Raw genomic sequence first — 17,874 nt, forward strand, 5'->3', positions numbered from 1 at the left:
TCCTCCGGGCGCTGCGCAGCCCACTTGCCCTGACCCCAGCCTGTCCCTTCGGGGCTTCTCCATGCGTGGGCGCTCGGCCTTCAGAGGCTCCGCAGCAGCCTTGGGGCTAGAGGCTCTGCCCGGCCCCCTCTGCCAGCTTCCCCCTGGGGGCGTCCGGCCTCTCTCTGACTCTGGGCCGCATCCCCCAGGGTCCCCTCCCCCACCCCCTGGTCTAACAAGGACCCCCGCCCGGCTTGCCCCGTCCCCTCCCTGAGCTTCCACGCGTCCGTGGAGCACGCACTCGGGGCAGCCTCTCCCTCGCTGCTCGCTCACGGAGCAGGTGAGCACAGAGAGGAGGCAGGACTAGAACGTGGTCTCCTGGTCCCTCTCGCAGAGGTGCCCTAGGTCACTGTCCACTCAGTGTGCCCACCGCACGCACTCTGGGGCCTGGCACAGCACGTGCTGCTCAATAGATGTATTATCGGCAAAAGAAGGGGCCTGGGGCTGGCCGCCCACAGCCCAGCTGCCCTTCCTGTGGCCAGCCTCCTTTCCCGTTCCCACCACAGGTCCTCTCCCTGACAGGGCAGGACAGGACAGGGATTCCCAGGGTGCTCTGAGGCCTGGTTTAAAGTGGAGCGAGGATCCCATGCACCCCCACTTGCTGCCTGGCCCAGGCCGGCGGATCCCATTTCACTAGGGAAAGCAGACGGTCAGGCTGCCTCTTGAGCCTCCAGCGTGCTTGGCCCCCCACTGCCCAGCTATGCTCCGGGCTCTGGTTACCTGGCCGTGACCTCCCTTCCTCCCAGCCCTCCCCCACTTCCCCTCTCCCTGCTGGCTGGACTCAGATCCCTGTTCTGGGAAACTTAGAGCTACCACAGGCTGAGTGGGAGGCCCTTAGCGGGGCAGAGGGGAAGGGACCTCCCCGCAAGACGGCTGGTGAGGGGCAGATGCTGGGTGGACCCAGGGCCTCAGGAGGGTCGGTTCACCTTCCAGTACCTGGTTTCTGTTTTTGTTTTGCTGTTGTAAAGAGCAAGATTCCACGCTGACTTCTCATTCACCCATTTATTTCACATTTTTGAGCCCCCAGTATGTGATCCGAAACACACAGCAGTAAACAAAAGCACCCATGATCTTGTCCTTTCTGTTACGCAATTGGATACGCTGCTCTATTTCTGTTTTCTGACTGCAGCCAAGTTCTCTCCGTGGTCATTTTCCTGAAGCTTGGCTTCCCCTGCAAGATACCTGCTGTTCTGCCTTTTTCCAATGCCACCCTGTCTGGGACCCTGTGACACTGGGTCTGGCTCTTATCTCTCCTCCAGGAAATCAGCCCTGACCAGCAGCCAGGCTCTTCCGTGTACTGAACGTTCCAGACTAGCTCTTAGATGTCACCATTTGAAGGCAGGAAATGCCTGGGGCTCATAAGCATACTCCAACTATTTGGGGCCCATCCTCAAGGCAAAGGGGTGGGCTGGTCCCTCCCTGACCTGTTCCCCCCACAGACTCGACTGACCTTTTAGGACACCCCTACCCCAATCCCTGCACTGCTGCCTTCCCCACCAGTTCATCCAGCTCCACATCTTGTGGATTTCACATCCCAAACTGGTCCCCTTTGCTCCATCTCTGTGGCCACCACCCTGCTGTCTCCGGCACGATGGCTTCAGTAGCTCCTCGTGCCGTCCTCCCTTCTCCTCAACTCCCACAAGTCATTCTCTCCAGACTGACGTTTTGGAACAATTTGGGTCATGTCATTTACCTGCTTAATACTCTTCAGTGGCTCCTGGTCCTAAGAATAAAGTCCAAATGCCTCCCAGGGCCCAGCTCCCCAGCCCCATCTCGCCTCTGTGGTCCAACCACACCTTGCACAGGGCCTTTGCACCTGCTGTCCCGTCTGCCCGGGATGCCCTTCCTTCACCTCTCTGCCTGGTTAACTCCTCTTCACCCTTCAGATGCCAGCTCAAGCATCACCTCCACCAGGAAGCCCTCCCTGACCTCTCCAACACCGTCACCCACCCAGTACCTTTCTTTAGAAGCACTTATCCCAGATGTGGTCTCACTCTTGTGTGATTATTTGCTCCTGTGCGTTTCCCTTCCTTGAGGACAGGGACTTGGCTCATTTTGTTTCACACTATGTCCCCAGCATGTAGCACAGTGCCAGCCTCCCAGTATGTATTTGATGAATGAATGAATGAATGAATGCATGAACTCATTCTGGGTCTCTGGCTTTCACAGCTGGGGGTGCGTGGAGTCATGAGCCTTCGGGGATTTCCTCTTCTCTTCCTGGCCCCGGGCATGGAGTCCTCAGCCTGGTCACTGTGACATCCTTCCTTAGCAGCTCCCCTCATGACCCAGTTTTCTTGTTCTAGAGACAACAACAACCCTCTGTGTTCCAGGACATGTCACCACCCCCTTCCCACAGGGTAAACATCATGGCTGCCACAGATGCTGCTGAGCTGCCCAGGTTCCGGCAAAAGTCCCTCCTCCCTCTTGCTGCACCCAGGCTTGGCATGCCGCCCTCCCCTTCTTCCCCTTTCCTCTCCCTGGTCGTGTGGGAGCCTCCAAGACAAATGTGCAGACCGCCTCCTCCACCAACCGCCCCCGCTCTGTGTGAGGAGCCCCATTTTACAGGCCAGGATGCCGAGGCTCAGAGCAGAGGCACCCTCAGTTGCGTGATCCCCTCCACAGTCTCTCTCTGTCTCCCTCCTTTTCCTGCCTGTCGGTTAGTACCTGGGCTATCTTGGCTTTTTCTGTCTCTGGTTTTTCTTTTTTTCTCTTGCATTCTCTTGTTACCTTTTCTGTTTCTGCTGACACTTCTTGTTCTCATTCTGCTGTGTTCAGGCTGTATGTGAGCGTAGTGTGAGTGTGCATGTGTGTGAGTGTACATGTGTGTGCATGTGTGTGTGCATGTGTGTACTTGTGTGTATGTACGAGTGTGTGAGTGTGCATGTGTGTATTTGTGTGTGCATGTGTGTGAGTGTGCATGCCGGCGGGTGCAGGTGAGCATCCAGATGTGGGTGTGTGAGCACGTCGATGGGGGGGAGCACGCTGGGCTGAACAGGTATGTCCGAATTAGTGGGCCTTTGGGATAGGCTTCTCTGGGGAGGGCAGGGGTATGGGATTCTGCCCAGAGACTTGGGCCCTGAGGGACATCACATAGGCCCTGGGTGCCCCAAAGGGAACCGTAGAGCAAGGTCCCAGGCATGAAGCCCCTCGGCTTCCTTTGTGGTTGACGTGTGGATCTCTCTCACCTGCCTCCCCAGTTCTCCCTGAGTCGTCCAAAGCCCCCCCGCTGGGCCCTCTGGGATTTGGCCGCCTCCTCCGTCAGCTGTCAGCTGCCACTCCCTGCCTAGAAAGCCCAGGATAGACCACACGCTGAGAAAGGTCCCCGGTCGCTGGCAGCTTCTCGCTGTCAGAGGAGGCTGGGCAGCTGGTGACTCCCACTGGATTGAGTCTGTGCTGGCCTGACTGAGCCCCTCGACCCCACCTGGGACCTTGTAGCCTGGATCCCTTCCCGGGCTCTGCATCAGAGGCTGCCCGGGCTTCTGTTGGGCTCCCAGATGGTTGATGAGCTATGACCCCTGGGGGCGGAGGGCCCCAGGGCATGGCAGCCACTCCACTTCCTCAGCCTCCACTTGACCCAGGGAACCCTGGAATCTGAGGAGACTGCACACAGGAGGGCAGGTGTTAAACCCTCTGTCAGTCGGCTGGGCTCCCTTGACCAGCACACAGCAGGGGTGTCACCTACCAGTCCTGGGAGTAATGTCCGGGGGAGGGGAGAGCGTTGAGGGAGACACCAGCACGGCCACCACTCAGCAGGGGCAGGGAGCAGTCGGTGGGCACCCGCTCTTCACACGCACACGTTACCTCATTTGACCCTCACATCCAGTGTGAGGTTGGGGCCGTTATTAACCGCAGTTTACAGCTGAGAAACAGAGGTCCAGAGAGGCCTCATGGCACACAGCTGGTAAGTGGCAGAGCTGGGGTCCCCCGCTCTCAACCAATATCTTATTCACCAGGCAGCCCCACAATCACACACCGGTGGTGCAGGAACTCATCCCCCGTCGGTGGGGGGATGCCCAGGGTGATCCCCCCACTTCCCCAGCCAAGCCCAGAGCCAGGTCTGGGCTGGGGAAGTGGAAGCAGGGAGGTGTCAACCAGTCCCCCCATGGGGACACAGGGAGGGGACCTGGCACAGGGCTGGTTACGTCCCCAGCTCACATCTGGCTGGGGCTCGGTGAGGACGCCTTCCCCAGACAGTGCTCAAGGGGGTGGATTCTTGTGGGCTGTTAATCCGAGCAAGAGCCAATGGGTGGCACTGAGAACCCAGTTACACGTCAGGACCGCAGCATCTGCCTCCTTTGCCCCTTAACTTTTATGAGGCCTCCCCGGTGGCTGACATCAAAGGCCGTCAGAGGAAGGACCCTGCCCTGCCCTGCCCTGAAGCCCGGAGACTTCGCCACCGTTTCTAGGGTGGAGGACTGCCCTCTTGGAGGGCACAGGCTGCCACCTGCTTTCTGGGCATGAGGGGAGGGGCACCGGGGGGCGGTCTGCCCCAGAGCAGCTCCCCAGGAGGTGAACCCACCATTCGTGCCTTTAGTTTTCACAACTTTGTTGGTTCCGCTGGTCAGAGCAATGCTTTACAGAAAGAAATGAACTCTCAGAACATCTGAGCTGGTGGGACCCTCAGAGGCCACCGGCAACAATCTTTTCATTTTACAGGAGAGGAGAGACAAAGCGAGGCTGCAGAGAGATGAAAGGACTTGCCCAGAGTCACACAGCAGCCAATGGAGGAGCCAGACTTGAACCCTCGGCCCGCGCTGCACGCGATGGGGGACTGGTGAAGAGTGTGGACTGAGATGTGGACACACCTCGGTTCGGAGTTCCAGCTCTGCCATTTCCTGGTGATGTGATCTTGGACAAGCATCTTAACCTCACTGAGCCTCAGTTTTCTCATCTGTGAAGTGGGGATAATTTTCTTAGGGTTATTGTGACATTGCAATGACATAGTACAAGTAAAAAAATGTTTAGCACAGTGTTTGACAAAAGGCCCCCCCAAAATGTTGACTATTATTATTATTATAAATGCCAGCAAGTCCTCGTGTGAACTGGGCCTCAGTTGGGGAGGGGAACCACAGTGGTCACACTTTCCAACCCTGAATTCAGACTCATGCCCTGACATGGTTATATGGGGACAGTGGCCCAGAATAGTTGAATCTTAGGCTGTCCCCCCAATGCAGGACCCCTGGGTACCACAGAGGCACATATGAGGTGCTGTGGGAGTGTAAGGAGGGGGAGATTAGTCGTCTTGCCATGGTGGGGTGCACTTCAAGGCATCCAAGCTGGACCTTGAAGGGTGCATAGGAGTCCCGAGGCAGAGAAGTGAATGAAGGAAACAAGGGGAAGAGCGTCCACGGAGGCTCGGAGGCCTAGAAGAGCGTGGCGTTCCCAGAAGCCTTCAGAGTGGCTGGAGTGGGAGTGGGGGCAGTGAAGAGAGGACCCTTCGTCTCTCCCCACTTTGAGGGGTGTTGCATTTTGACTGTGAAGCCAGGACCATAGTTCCTGGCAAGGGCAACCCTTCATAGCTCACACGAACTTCTGTCATTTCTCAGATAAGGAGCCAGAGGCCCGCCGAGGGGTTGGCCTCCTGGGGACCCGCAGCTGGGTGGGTAGAGCCAGGTGGGGGCCCAGATCCACCCGCTCTCAAGCCAGGGATTGACTTGCAGATGTGGGTGGTGGGAGTTGGGGAGGATTTACTTGGAGAAATGGGAGGCACAGGGCGATGGTGCGGGGCTTGCAGGAAGGGCCAGGCTGGGCCTGTAAGAGTGATGGGCAGGGGTGACAGCCGGGGGGCGACTGACACACATTATTTATGGCTGTTTCTCCGCGAGTCCTTCAGGGCCGCAAAGGTAATTGAATAAGTGAGCATGAGCAAACGTGGGCGATCATTTAATTGTGGCAGAAAATGAAGTTGGTTGCAGCTGGGGGCCGCCAGCCCATTGCCGCTGGCCCTGGTTTCTGCTGAGCTGGGCAAGCGGGGCTGGAGCAGCCATCCATCCTTGGCCTGCCCCCATCTGTCCCTGGGAAGCCGACCCCATGCCAGCAGGGCCCAGGGAGGCTGGTGGTCAGGGAGTTTGTTCTTTGGGCAGCCGCTCCCTAGGCCCGCTTCTCTGCCCCGGGAAGGCCCTGGAGGCTGCTACAGATAATGAGGGGCCTGGGAGGACCCAGGAGGGCAGGTTGAATGCCTGGGGCCTGGTGGCAAGAACAGGGGTTCAAATCATGATATTTTCACAGCAATGTCAGCAGACACGTGTAAGGCCCTTGCTAAGTGCCAGGCACTGTTCAAACCACTAATTTTTATCAACTCCGGTTAATCCTCCCATCACCCTACGAGGGAAGTGCTATTGTTATGCCCAAATTGCACAGGTAAGGAAACTGAAGCTCTGGCTCCTGACTCCTGGCCCTGGATTGAGAAGCTCTGAGATTCTGGGGGGCCCGATGGGGGGCTACAGCAGTGATCAGGTGAGATGTAGCAGGGGCCTGGCCACGAGGATCCCACAGGGCCCCGTAAGTTTCTCTCCCTCACCTCTTGCCCTATTTCAGCCTGGCTAGCCACCCCCTGCCTGCCCCTCTGGGCAAGACGAGGGCGGAAGACTGGACCCCAGGTTCTGAGGCAGGAGGAGGCCCTTGTAGGCCTGGGCCAGCTCATCCCCAAAGCTCTGGCCCTCTGGGCTTTGTTCCTCTGGTGTCCTTTCCAGCCCTTCTGAGGAAGCAGAGAAAATTAGGCCTGAAACGTGAGAAGCCAGTTCACCTTCCCCAGTGGCGGTGGCAGCAGGGCAGCCACAGTGGCCCCTGGGCGATGCCACGAAGGGCAGCCCAGCTGACTGGGGGGCCAGAGCAGGGCTGCGGGCTGGGCTAGACCAGGCGGGTCCCTGGGCTTCCTGCGTTTTATCTGACGACCCTACCTGCTTCTGGCCCCAGTCTTCCCCTCCATTCCCCTCCACTCCCACGCTGGCACTGGCCCTCATGTCTCACGTGGAGGGCATCCCCATCCTCTCTGTGCACCCGGCCTTCTTGGGGCACAGCCGTCCTCACGCCTCCGCCTCGGCTGCAGCAGGGCCGAGCAGTGGGGCAGGGCCGATTGTCCGCCTTGCACTGGATCTCCCCGCCGCCCTGCCTGTGCCTGGAGCTTGGCTGCCCAGATAGCCTTGACCGGCCACCCCGTCCACCCTCCTCTCATGCCTTCTCCGTCCTCCCTGCTGGTGCAGGTGGCGTGCTCGACGTGGCAGCCGAATTCCCATAGCCTGTTGGCTGCATGGCTGCCTGCAGAATCCGTCCCATTCTGAGTTCTGGTGCAGGGATTTGTCTATCTGCTTTCCCCTCACTCCAACCTGCATCCTCCACCCCATGGGGCTGTGAGGTTTTTGAGAGTAGAGGGTCGTGTCTCTTTGCCTTTCATTCATTCGTTTATCCAGGTGGCACCTGCTACATACCAGGCATTGTGCTGGGTCTCAGGGGGTTTACAAAAACGAATCAAAGATGCCCTTGCAGTTGGTCCACATGGTGGAGTGAACACTACGTCCACAATTCCTACTAAGTGATAGCAAAGGAGTCAAAAGAGGGAGCCACAAGGACAGAGAGGATGAACCAGGAGAGGGCTGTAGGGGAGAGAATCAGTTTTGGGAGATGGAAAGAGACAAACGAGTGGTAACCAACTAATGTCCAGCTTTCTCCACTTTGGGGAAGGCCCGCAGTCAAGGAATTCAACAAGGAACAGGGCGGGGGGGGGCCTCTGAAACGAGGCAGCTTATACACCTGATGCAGGAGGATGGGCTGAAAGCTGAGGAGTGGCAAGACCACATCCCCTCCCCAGCTGGGCTCCAGGGGCTGGCGATGTCCTACTTCTAGATCCGGGGTCTGGACCAGGCCTTGCCTGCAGGGTCAAGGCTCCCACAGACAGAACAAGGGAGAGGGAATACAAGGAGGCCCAATGACTCAAAGCCAAATCCAGAAGAAGCAATCATCATTTTCACATGCATTCCAGTGACAAGCTCTTGTTCCATGCCACTCAACTGTGAAGGAAGGCAAGAAACACAGCCCAGCCAGGTAGCCCCTCTAGCACGTGGAAGGAGGGAAAGCAGATCTTGGTGGTTGCCAGCAGTCTGCCACAAAGGGGTCAAAAAATCTAATTCCCAAGCAGCCTGAGTCAGAAAGCTCTTAAAAGATGACCTCCACCAAAATGAGGAAAGAAACCAAGAAAGAGAGCAACCCAGCACCTGGCAAGCAGGGAATCTAATGTTGGAAGGTGGTGGAGGGGAGGCCCAGGACCTCAAGGTTCTGCAGGCCTGGAGAGCCTTGCAGGTCAGATTACCAAAGGGAGGTGACCACCTTGAGAGGAGATGTTTCTTTTGTTTGTTTGTTTTGTTTTTTTCTGTGCTGCATGGCTTTCAGGATCTTACTTCCCTGACCAGGAATTGAACCCAGGCCCCGGCAATGAAAGTGCAGAGTCCTAACCACTGGACCATCAGGGAATTCCCCTGAGAGGAGGTTTAAAGTCTGGTCAGAGAGTCTGGCATAGATTGATGACAGTTACACAGAAATCTCAAGGAGCAAACAAACAAAAAGCCTCAAAAGGCAACTTATTAACTTTAGGAAACAAAAAGTTTCCTAGGAGAGAAAATGTAATCCTGAGGCACTATAGGACTCAGATTCAATCATATTTACATGTTGTGACAGGAATGTAAACAGGAGATGCTGATTTAATAAAAATGGTAATAGAAGTATGAGGCAGGAGGGGGAGGGGAAATGGCAATAGATTAGTTAAATCTTAATGGGAAGTAAAATTCTAATCTACAATAAGAAATTAATAGAGGGACTTCCCTGGTGGTGCAGTGGTTAAGAATCCGCCTGCCAATGCAGGGTACACGGGTTCGAGCCCTGGTCTGGGAAGAGTCCCACATGCCGCGGAGCAACTAAGCCCGTGTGCCACAACTAATGAGCCTGCGCTCTAGAGCCTGTGAGCCACAACTACTGAGCCTGTGTGTCACAAATACTGAAGCCTGTGTGCCTAGAGCCCGTGCTCCGCAACAAGAGAAGCCACCGCAATGAGAAGCCCGCACACCACAATGAAGAGTAGCCCCCGCTCGCCGCAACCAGACAAAGCCCGCGTGCAGCAACGAGGACCCAACGCAGCCAAAAATTAAATAAATAAATAAATAAATAAATAAAAAAGAAAAATCACAAATTTGTAGTATCTGCATATTGTGTAGAAATGAGACAGAAGCAGAAGAAAATGGCCAACAAAGGTGAAAGTAGGCCTGGGGGCGGGGCAGGGGTAGCTTTCTTCATCAGCCATGAAATACTATTTGATTTTTACAATTATGTCCATGTGTTACTTTGATAAAAGTTAAACTTACTTAAAAAGGAGGGGAGGGTGTTTTGCCACAATAAAAAAAAAAAGAAAAGGAAAGGAAAGGAAGAGGCCCCCCGGCATAACGACCTAATGCACCAAGGTGGACCCCCTTGCTCAGCTGAGGCCTGCAGGTGGATCCGGGCAGCTGGGAGGGGCTGTGGATGCAGAGGGCAAGGACACGTGAGGCCCCAGGCTGATGTCAACGTGAGAAGCTAATCCTAGCTAATGGGTTAATCTCTCCGCCTCTCAGATGTCACAAGGGCCTTCAGCAACTTCCTGCATACGCTCCAAAAATATTCACTGGCTGCAACCAGTGACCCTAAATCAGAAAGCAACTCCTGTGGGATGCAGCTCAGGGCAGCTACCCTGGAGAGGTGTTGGGAGGGGACGGTAGAGACCATTCCATCCTTGCCTTCCCTGGAGGGTCATCTGGGCCCAGAGTCTTCTCTGTTCTGTATTCCATGTCACGCACAGGAGCTGGAGGGTGAGAGCTGGGGGTGGGAGCATGTCCGCACATGTCGTTTCTCATGCACGCACAGGTGTGCACAAGAGCCCACGGATGTGCGGACGTGCGCACATGTGAATGGTGTCTGGTTGGAGGGCTGCGAGTCTGTTCTGTCTGTTCTCACTCCCTGAACCCAGGAGCAGCACTGGGAGGCTTAGCTTCCCTCCCCTGCAGGTGTCTTTAGAGCTGGCCCTCGCCCAATGCTGTGTAGGCAGGGAAGTAAATCCTGAGAAACCCACTCCCCTGCTCTCTCCCTTGGCCTCCTCACGTTTTTTCTTCTCCAGGATGCTATGCGTTCTCTCTCTTCTTTCCTTTGACAAACATACTCTTAGGTGAGGCTCTGATGGGTTTGCATTTTTAAAAAGGACACAGTGTTAAGCTAAAGGAATGAATTTTTAATGGTGGAATTTTAGGCCTTTTCCTCTTAGGAGAGGTTTTATTTGTCTTGGCTTTGGTTTGGTTTTGCCAGGGAAGCTTCCCTGTGTCCCTGGAGCCACCCTGAAGCCCCAGGCTCCCTCTTGGATGCTGCTGGACAGGTCACTCTCCCCACGAGTTACCAGAGCATTCCCTGGGGTGGGGGTCATTAGCTTCCTCTGGCTCCAAATGGGCCCCCAGCCAGGGAGGGTCTGCTCTCTGATCCTCTGCTCCACCTTCAGCCCGCCCCTTTCCCTCTTGCTCTGCCCTGGTACACCCTCCCCAGAGGGAGGTGAGGGGCGCTCTGGGGGCCAGGAGTGACCTGCACGCCCTCCCGAGGGGCGGGGGCTGGGCAGAGGGCACCGCAGCCACCTCTGAGTCTGGTTGACAGCTGTGACACCTGGGCCTGGCTCCCTTACCTCAGTCTGGGGCGGCAGCTGCCTTCTCTAAGGGGGAGGCCTCAGCGGAGCCAGTGAAGGAATGAATCCCTCACACACCCTCAGCCCCCAACAGCCCACCCGGGGGCTCTGTGCACCAGAGCGGGCTGCAGGGGATGTTTTGGGCTCCCCCTCCCTGCCCACTCTCAGAGCCGCCCAATCGCGGGCTGGAGGTCAGGAAGGGAGACGTGCCATCTTTGGGTACGTGGCTGAGTCCCTGCTCCTCCCTGGACCTGGTCTCCTCATCCTCGGTCTCCTCATCCTCATTCTCCTGGCCCCGGGAGGCCCCCAGGGGAGCTGAGGGAGGGCTCGACGCTGGGGGCGGGCATGATGGATCCTGGCAGCCCCCACTGTGGAGATCAGAACAGATGGCCGGGTCAGCTACCCGAGTGACCCTTCTGGTGGCTGTACCCAGAGCTTCGTCTCCTGGGGTGCCAGCATCACTGTTCTGGTCTCCCCAGTCTGCCCAGAGCCCCCTAAGGTCCACTGTGTGTTCAGCCACAGGGCTCCTTATGGGAAACCTTAGAGCCCTCCTTTTCCCATCACCCCTGCCCAGACCACTGGGTGTCAGGACCCTGGCCTGACCTGCCGGACAAGCCTCAGCCTGGGCCAGAAGCAAGGCCGCCTGACTCGGGTATCACTGCTGTCCCCACAGCTAGTGGAGACGTTAGTGGTGACCTCCCTTACTCCTGCTGTGCTGCTGACCCCTGCTGGCCATCCTCACACACCTGGGAGGCCTCCCCTCCCTGCACAGTCATCAAGTGCAGGGTTTGAATACTTCCCGGGACGGGGGGTTCATCACCCCAGGCAGCAGCCTGCTCCAGGCAGAGATGCTTCTGCTTCTTGGACAAGTTCTTTGTAATGAGCTGAAGTCTGAATACTGGTTAATTCCATCTGTTTATACATTTTCATCATCCTCATCATTATCGATACTGTCTATGCACCAGGCACATTGCAAAATGTCAGTTAATCCTTTCAACACCTGTGAAGTTGGTGTCTATATCATCCCCATTATATAGGTGGGAAACCTGAGGTCCAGAGGAAGTGTGTCACCTAAGTATGTCACACAGCCAGGAAGTCACAGAACCTGGGCTTCCAATCCAGAGCCCAGGCCCTTGCCAGCTAGGGATGTGCCCATCCCGCCCCCACTGTCCGCTTGGCCCCTCTCTCCAGCTTGTTCTTACTTCTCTGCCAGGCGCTGCTACCCCACATAAACTCACACCTTCTCCCCCAGACCCTGCAGCTGGATTAACTCCTCTTCCAGGAAGCCCTCCCGAGACAGACAAGGGGTATGGAGGGAGCCCTCTTCCCCAGGTATCTTCTAACAGTGACAGGAGGAGAGGTGTCACATTCAGGAGGATTCCCATGGATCAAAAACCTTGGTTAAGCTTTAACCAAGAGCTTCCCTAGTGTCATGCCATCTCATGTAGGGCAAGACCTTCAGACTCATCTAGTTCCAATTCATCTATTCCATGCTAGCATCTCTGTTGAATGCCTGTGCAGCCTCTGCTTACATACCTCCAGTGATGGGGGGCTCATTACCTATCAAGGCAGCCCAAGGCTCAAAATAGCAAGGGGCTTCCTTCTCCTACAGAGCCGAGGTTTGTCTCCTTGAGGCTTCTGCTCACAAGGCCCAGCCCTGCCCCTCAGGGGTCATCAGAACTAGCCTAACCTTTCTCTTATGATGTCTGGAGCAAGGGACCATCTTCCTGCTGAATCTTCTCCCAGTCACAGCCAAGAGAGGGGGCCAGTAAGAGACCCCTCAGAGAAACTGGGAGGTGCTGGCCAGACAGGAGAAAGACATCTCACTCCCAATCCTCAGCTGAGCTGCCAAAACCCTGAGCCTGGCCCTGTCAGCTTTGGGGTGCAGGGTGGAGAGAGTTCTTGGAAGAAGTGACCTGAGTCTGCCCCCACCCTTGCTTTGACCACTTTGGGAAGTCCCAGGCCTATCTCTTGCTGGGACGTATTTAAAGGGAGAGGCTGCCTTGGGGGGCCCTGGCCATAGGAAAGGAGAGACAGGCATGGGGGCCTGATTACCAGGTGGATAGCATGGAGGGCAGTCGGGCTTGAGCTGCCTGAAAGGTACCCGCCCAATGGGACGTCCTGACCACATGGAGCTTCAGACTCAGGTGCTCTGACTCACGGTCCCCGCTAACCTCCTCAAACCTGGGTGCTATACCTTTATTGATGCAGCCACAGACCGACCTCCCCATTGCTTCCCATAGGACTGACCATGATCCCTAAGCCCCCAGTCCCCTGCTGGAGCTCAGCCCCGGCCCCCTCCCCACCCCCAGGTCTGCACAGTCAGGTCTGTGGCCCTGAGTGCAGGCATCTCATTGCCTTCCTCCTGTGACCCACTATTCCTCCCCCATTTCTTCGCTCATGGAGGCAGGGCACAAATAAATAAATAAAACAAAATAAACATATTTGTCCCTGTTAAGTTCCATCTCGTTAGATCCACCCCATCGCTCTGGACTGTCAGCTTCCCTTTAGATCCCAGCTCTGTCATCTGGCCTATTTGCCATCGTCCCCCCCAGCTGTGTGGCATCTGCAAATTTGATAAAGTACATGGAGCGTGTTCATCCCAGATGAAGCCCCCTCCCCCCACTGGGTGGCTGGAGCACAGCCGTGCGTACACGCCTGTCCACACACACACACACACACACACACACACACACGCTTCCCTCTGTCTGGGCCCTGTCAGCCCTGTCCAGCCACCTTCAAGATCCTGGTGGGGACATTGGGTACCTGTGCCCCACAGAGGGCAGCCACTCACTGTGCACGTGTCCCTGTGGGGGATAGGACACTCTGGGGACATCCACATCTTCTCACTCCACTGGCCACTGTTTAAACAGCCTCTGACCTGGCCACGCCCTATCAGCCTCTTCCACCAAGCTCAGGGCAAGGCTGGCCAGCCAGCCTGGGTCTCGGCTCTCCGGGACGGCTGTGTGGTCCTCCCTCCCCTGCTAATCAGGCAGCACGTCCTCCTCTAGGTTGTGGCTCTCAGTGTAGAGCCAGCCCGACTGCCTTGGGTGAGGACTCCTTCTCCCATGCACCTGCTGTGCACGTCTCTCTGATCCTTCTCTTCAGGGGACCCCAGACCTTGTCTCTGCAGTAATTGCCTAGCAAGGGTAGCCAGCTCGGAAAGATCCAGATCCTCACTACAGAGCCTGCCAGACACTGCTTTAGCAGAACGAAAATAATCCCAGGGCCTAAACTGATCTTCCAGAATCTTCTAGTCCATTCCCAGCCTCCAGGGTGTAGAGGACTCAGGCAGGTTCCTCCTCCTCCCCTACTGCAATACCAGCCGTTTGTTCTTCCCTCTGGGCAGGTGGCAAAAGTTAGTCGCCTGTATCTGTCAGCTGATGTTAGTAACAAACACCCCCAGATTCTGGGTGGCTTATGCCAACATACGGTGATTTCTCACACTACTGCACTGTAGGTCCGCTGGGGATTCCGGTCCAAGCTGTCGTTGCTCCAGGACCCAGGCTGCAGAGGCAGCCCCAGCGGCGGCACCACCGCAGAGGAAATGAGGCAGATCGGTACCAGCTCTCGAAGCATCTGCCTCCTAGGGCCATTGCCACTTCCATTTCATTGGCTAAAGCAAGTCACATGGCCAGGCCCAATTTTCAAGAGAGTAGGGAAGTGTGATCTTTTCTTGTGGCAGGAATTTTGGCAAATGGCCTCAGTGACACTTTTGCATACTAGCCGTTCCTGTCCCTCAGAGTCACTGGAGTTCCCACCGTACCACTTGGATGCTGGTTCTCTGAGTCCAGCGTGGAGTGCTCTTACACCTCCTTCCCTATGGTCTGTGTGCCCAGGATTTGGCCCTTGTCTCTCACATTTCTGCTCTACAGTGCGTGTATTTTCTCTCCTCTTCCAGTCTCAATGCTCCACCCCTTCCTTTGAGAGGCCCTCCTCCCACCTCCTACCTTCAGTACAGGATGCGACCTGGCCCAGGGGAGGCCCAGGTTCAGTTCTGAGCAGCCTCTGGTTCCATCCCCAGTGATTGGCTGGGAGGCGGGCCCCCACTCATGTCCATCTGAGCCCTTCCCGTCTCTCCTTCCCTTCGATGTCCTCAGAGCGGTAGTAGCCAGGTGGAGGAGACCTCTGAGAACATGTGGCCGCACCCAGGCCCTGATGCTCCCCCCTCACCTGGATGGAGCTGCTCTGAGACCTGCCCACCCCTGCCTCTCAGGGGACTGGCTTACCTGAGCCAGTGCTTGCACCTTGTGCTGAAGTTTGTCTGTGTTTCTGTCACTTCTAACTGTAACACACACTCCTGGAGATCTTGTCCATACCTGTATCTGTTCTATCACAAGCAACAAACCACACGAAACGTAGTGATTTTGTGTGATAAAATTTCATAGAAACACACACGAAGCGCATGTCAAACTGGTGAGACCTAAATAAGGTCTGTGCCTGAGTTAATAGTATTGCATCAAGGTCAGTTTCCTGGTTTTGACAATGTACCACGCTTCTGTGGTGTCATTAGAGGAATTGGGTGAAGGGTACAGGAGAAATCTCTGTACTATTAAAGCATCTTTTCTTGAGTCAAAATATTTCAAATGAAGAAGTTACAATAATCATACAGACTTAGTAGCTTAAGACAACACCAGGCATTTACTCCTGATCCACTGATGTGCCAGAAGCTTCTGGATTTGCCCCTGGGGTCTGGTCCAACCTCCTTACTTGGGATGCGGGGATGGAGGCTGGAGAGGGGAAGGGGGTCAGCCACACGGAGAGGGTCATGGCTTTAGGGGCAGAGCTGGACTCCCAACCCAGGGCTCACCCCACGTTACCCCAGGGAAGCCCCAACCCCATGCAGGGCCGCTTCACCAGTCTGGCATCGCTGCTTGGGATTCTGCTTTGCACATGCTGGTGTTTGCAATCAGAAAGTTCAGCGGCCCTTCCAGTGTGCTTAAATTAGTCCCTATGAAAACCAAATCATTTCATTTGCAGAGAAGGGCTTAATTGCAAGGGGAATGAGGCAAAGGGAATTCTGTTGCCTGTTTTCATTGAAGAAAATTACTGTACTTTCCCCTGTCTCCTTACTAAACAGAAGCAGCTTAGAAATCGGGCTGTAATCACCAGTGATACCTCTCCTACCCTGTCTTCTCAGAGCCTGCTCAGTAATTCCCCACTCCTGAGACCCTGCTCTGAGCTGTTCTTGTCCGTCTGCCTGGCCTGAGCAGCCGGTTCCGGCCCTGGTGCTGGGTAGCACCTCCTCAGTTTGGCTGGAGTCTCACCTCACCCCTGCGATGTTGACAGGATCGCCCGAGATGTCACAGGGGCCTCAGCCAGGGACCGGCCCACACTCTTGGCAGGAAGAAACATCTCATCACTTTCTTTCGAAAACACATGAAATCTGCTCCAAGCCCCCACTCACCAGGGCTGCAGAGAAGTCACATTTCGGACGAAGGGCATCCCCAATCAATATCTTACACAAATCCTGGGGCTTGTCTGCTTTGGTGCCTGGCAAAAGGTAGGGGACCTGGACCATCTTCACCACAGCTCCTTCTGTCCTAGGTTGCTGTGGACTGGCAGGTCCTCGGGGCTCTGTTGGGTGTCCCCCAGGAGGCACTCCAGCAAACAGACCCCCTCCTGTCTGGGGAGGCTGGTTCCCTCTCTGCTTCTCTGCCCAAGAACCCCACCCTGGCTCTAATAGTCCAGCCCGATTCCCACTGTGGCCAGTGTTTCCCTGGCGAGGGGCTATGGACCCTTCAGGGAGCCAGGTAACAGGCTGGTAACCTGCAGGGGGCAGGTCCATGAAGAAGTAAAATATGTAGCACGTCTAGTGTTAAGAGAGAAATACAGGAGGACTGGGCCCTAGAGGGTGTGCAGGGTGGGGGGCAGCTACAACTCCCCACGGGGATGGTGGTCTGGAGGAGGGAGTGAGCCACGTGTAGATTGGGGGTGGGGTGGATCACCAGGGTGGGTGGAACAGCTAGCACAGAGGCTCAGAGGCAGGAGTGGGCCTGGTCAGGGCGAGGGTGGCAAGGTGTGTGGCCCGAGTTGGGGGAGAGCGAGAGGGCAGGTCAGAGGAGCCTCCCAGAGCCTCTGTGAGGCCCTGGCTGTTTGTCTGGAATGAGGTGGTTTTATTCTGTTCCGGCAAACCCACAGCAGCACAACAGATCTGAGAGCGGCCTCCTCTTCCTTTCCTTGGAGAAGGGAAGAGAGTTGGGCTGTCTGGGTTCAAACCCCGGCTCCATTACCTTCCTGACCTCGCCATGCCTCAGTTCCGCCCCCCACCCCCACCAGGAGGGGGTAACAACAGCACCTATGGCATGGGGGCATCCTGAGGCTTCAGTGGGCTACCGTGAGCACGCTATAATGCTATCCTGTGTTGACTAATTTTATCATGTCTTTTTTTTTTAATTAAAAAAAAAAATTTTTTGGCTGCGCCACGCAGCATATGAAATCCTAATTCCCTGACCAGGGATTGAACCTGCGCCCCCTGCATTGGAAGCGCAGACCCCCTGCATCCAACCACTGGACTACCAGGGAAGTCCCTATCATGCCCTTCTTAGTAACTTCCCCTGCTACAGGGATAAGTTGATTGGCCTGAGGTCCCTGCCAATAAAGGGCAGAGCTGGTCCTGAGGATGCCATGTCCCCACCCCCACCCCCTGGAAACACAGCAGCACCAGGCAGCATCGTGCCCCCCACTCACCCCTCTGCCTCTCTTTTCCCGGGCGCATCACGGGACCCTCTGTCCAGGTTCTCTTCTTCTCTCTTGAGCTTTCTCTGGGGATGGGGGTGCAGAAGCTGGCCTGGCTGCCCAAGGAGGGCTGTTTTGGAGCAGTTGGGTTGACTTCCTGCATAACTGCTCCCCTGGTCCCTCCCTTTGGGGGCGGCTGACAGGATAATGGATTTGAGTCCACACACCTGCCTCAACGAAAGGATTTCTTCTTTTTTTTGAGGCTCAAAGTCAACGGTGTATTAATTAAGGGGGAACAGCTGCTACCGCAGTTCTTATGATAAGTCAGTGACAAATGGTCGTGTTTACCTTTTTCCCAAGCAGAGACTCTGGAAGGTGGCCTGGGGCTCCTGGGTGGACGTCCACGGGCGAGATTTGTGGGGTATACATCTCCCTCCCTCAGCCCTCAAGCTTCTTTACTGGTGCCCCCCGAG

The 17,874-nt window shown here is 56.0% G+C and overlaps 1 long non-coding RNA gene across 1 annotated transcript; it reads left to right on the forward strand.

The window, feature by feature from the left end:
* The first annotated feature begins 758 nt into the window (after positions 1-758).
* Positions 759-5,081, forward strand: LOC309607059. The gene is made up of 2 exons (XR_014232221.1): positions 759-2,695; positions 4,696-5,081. It is a non-coding gene; the product is annotated as an uncharacterized lncRNA (long non-coding RNA).
* Positions 5,082-17,874: the final 12,793 nt, after the last annotated feature.

The sequence above is a fragment of the Balaenoptera borealis genome (assembly GCF_965194805.1).
Source record: "Balaenoptera borealis genome assembly, chromosome: 12".
NCBI lineage: Eukaryota > Metazoa > Chordata > Mammalia > Artiodactyla > Balaenopteridae > Balaenoptera > Balaenoptera borealis.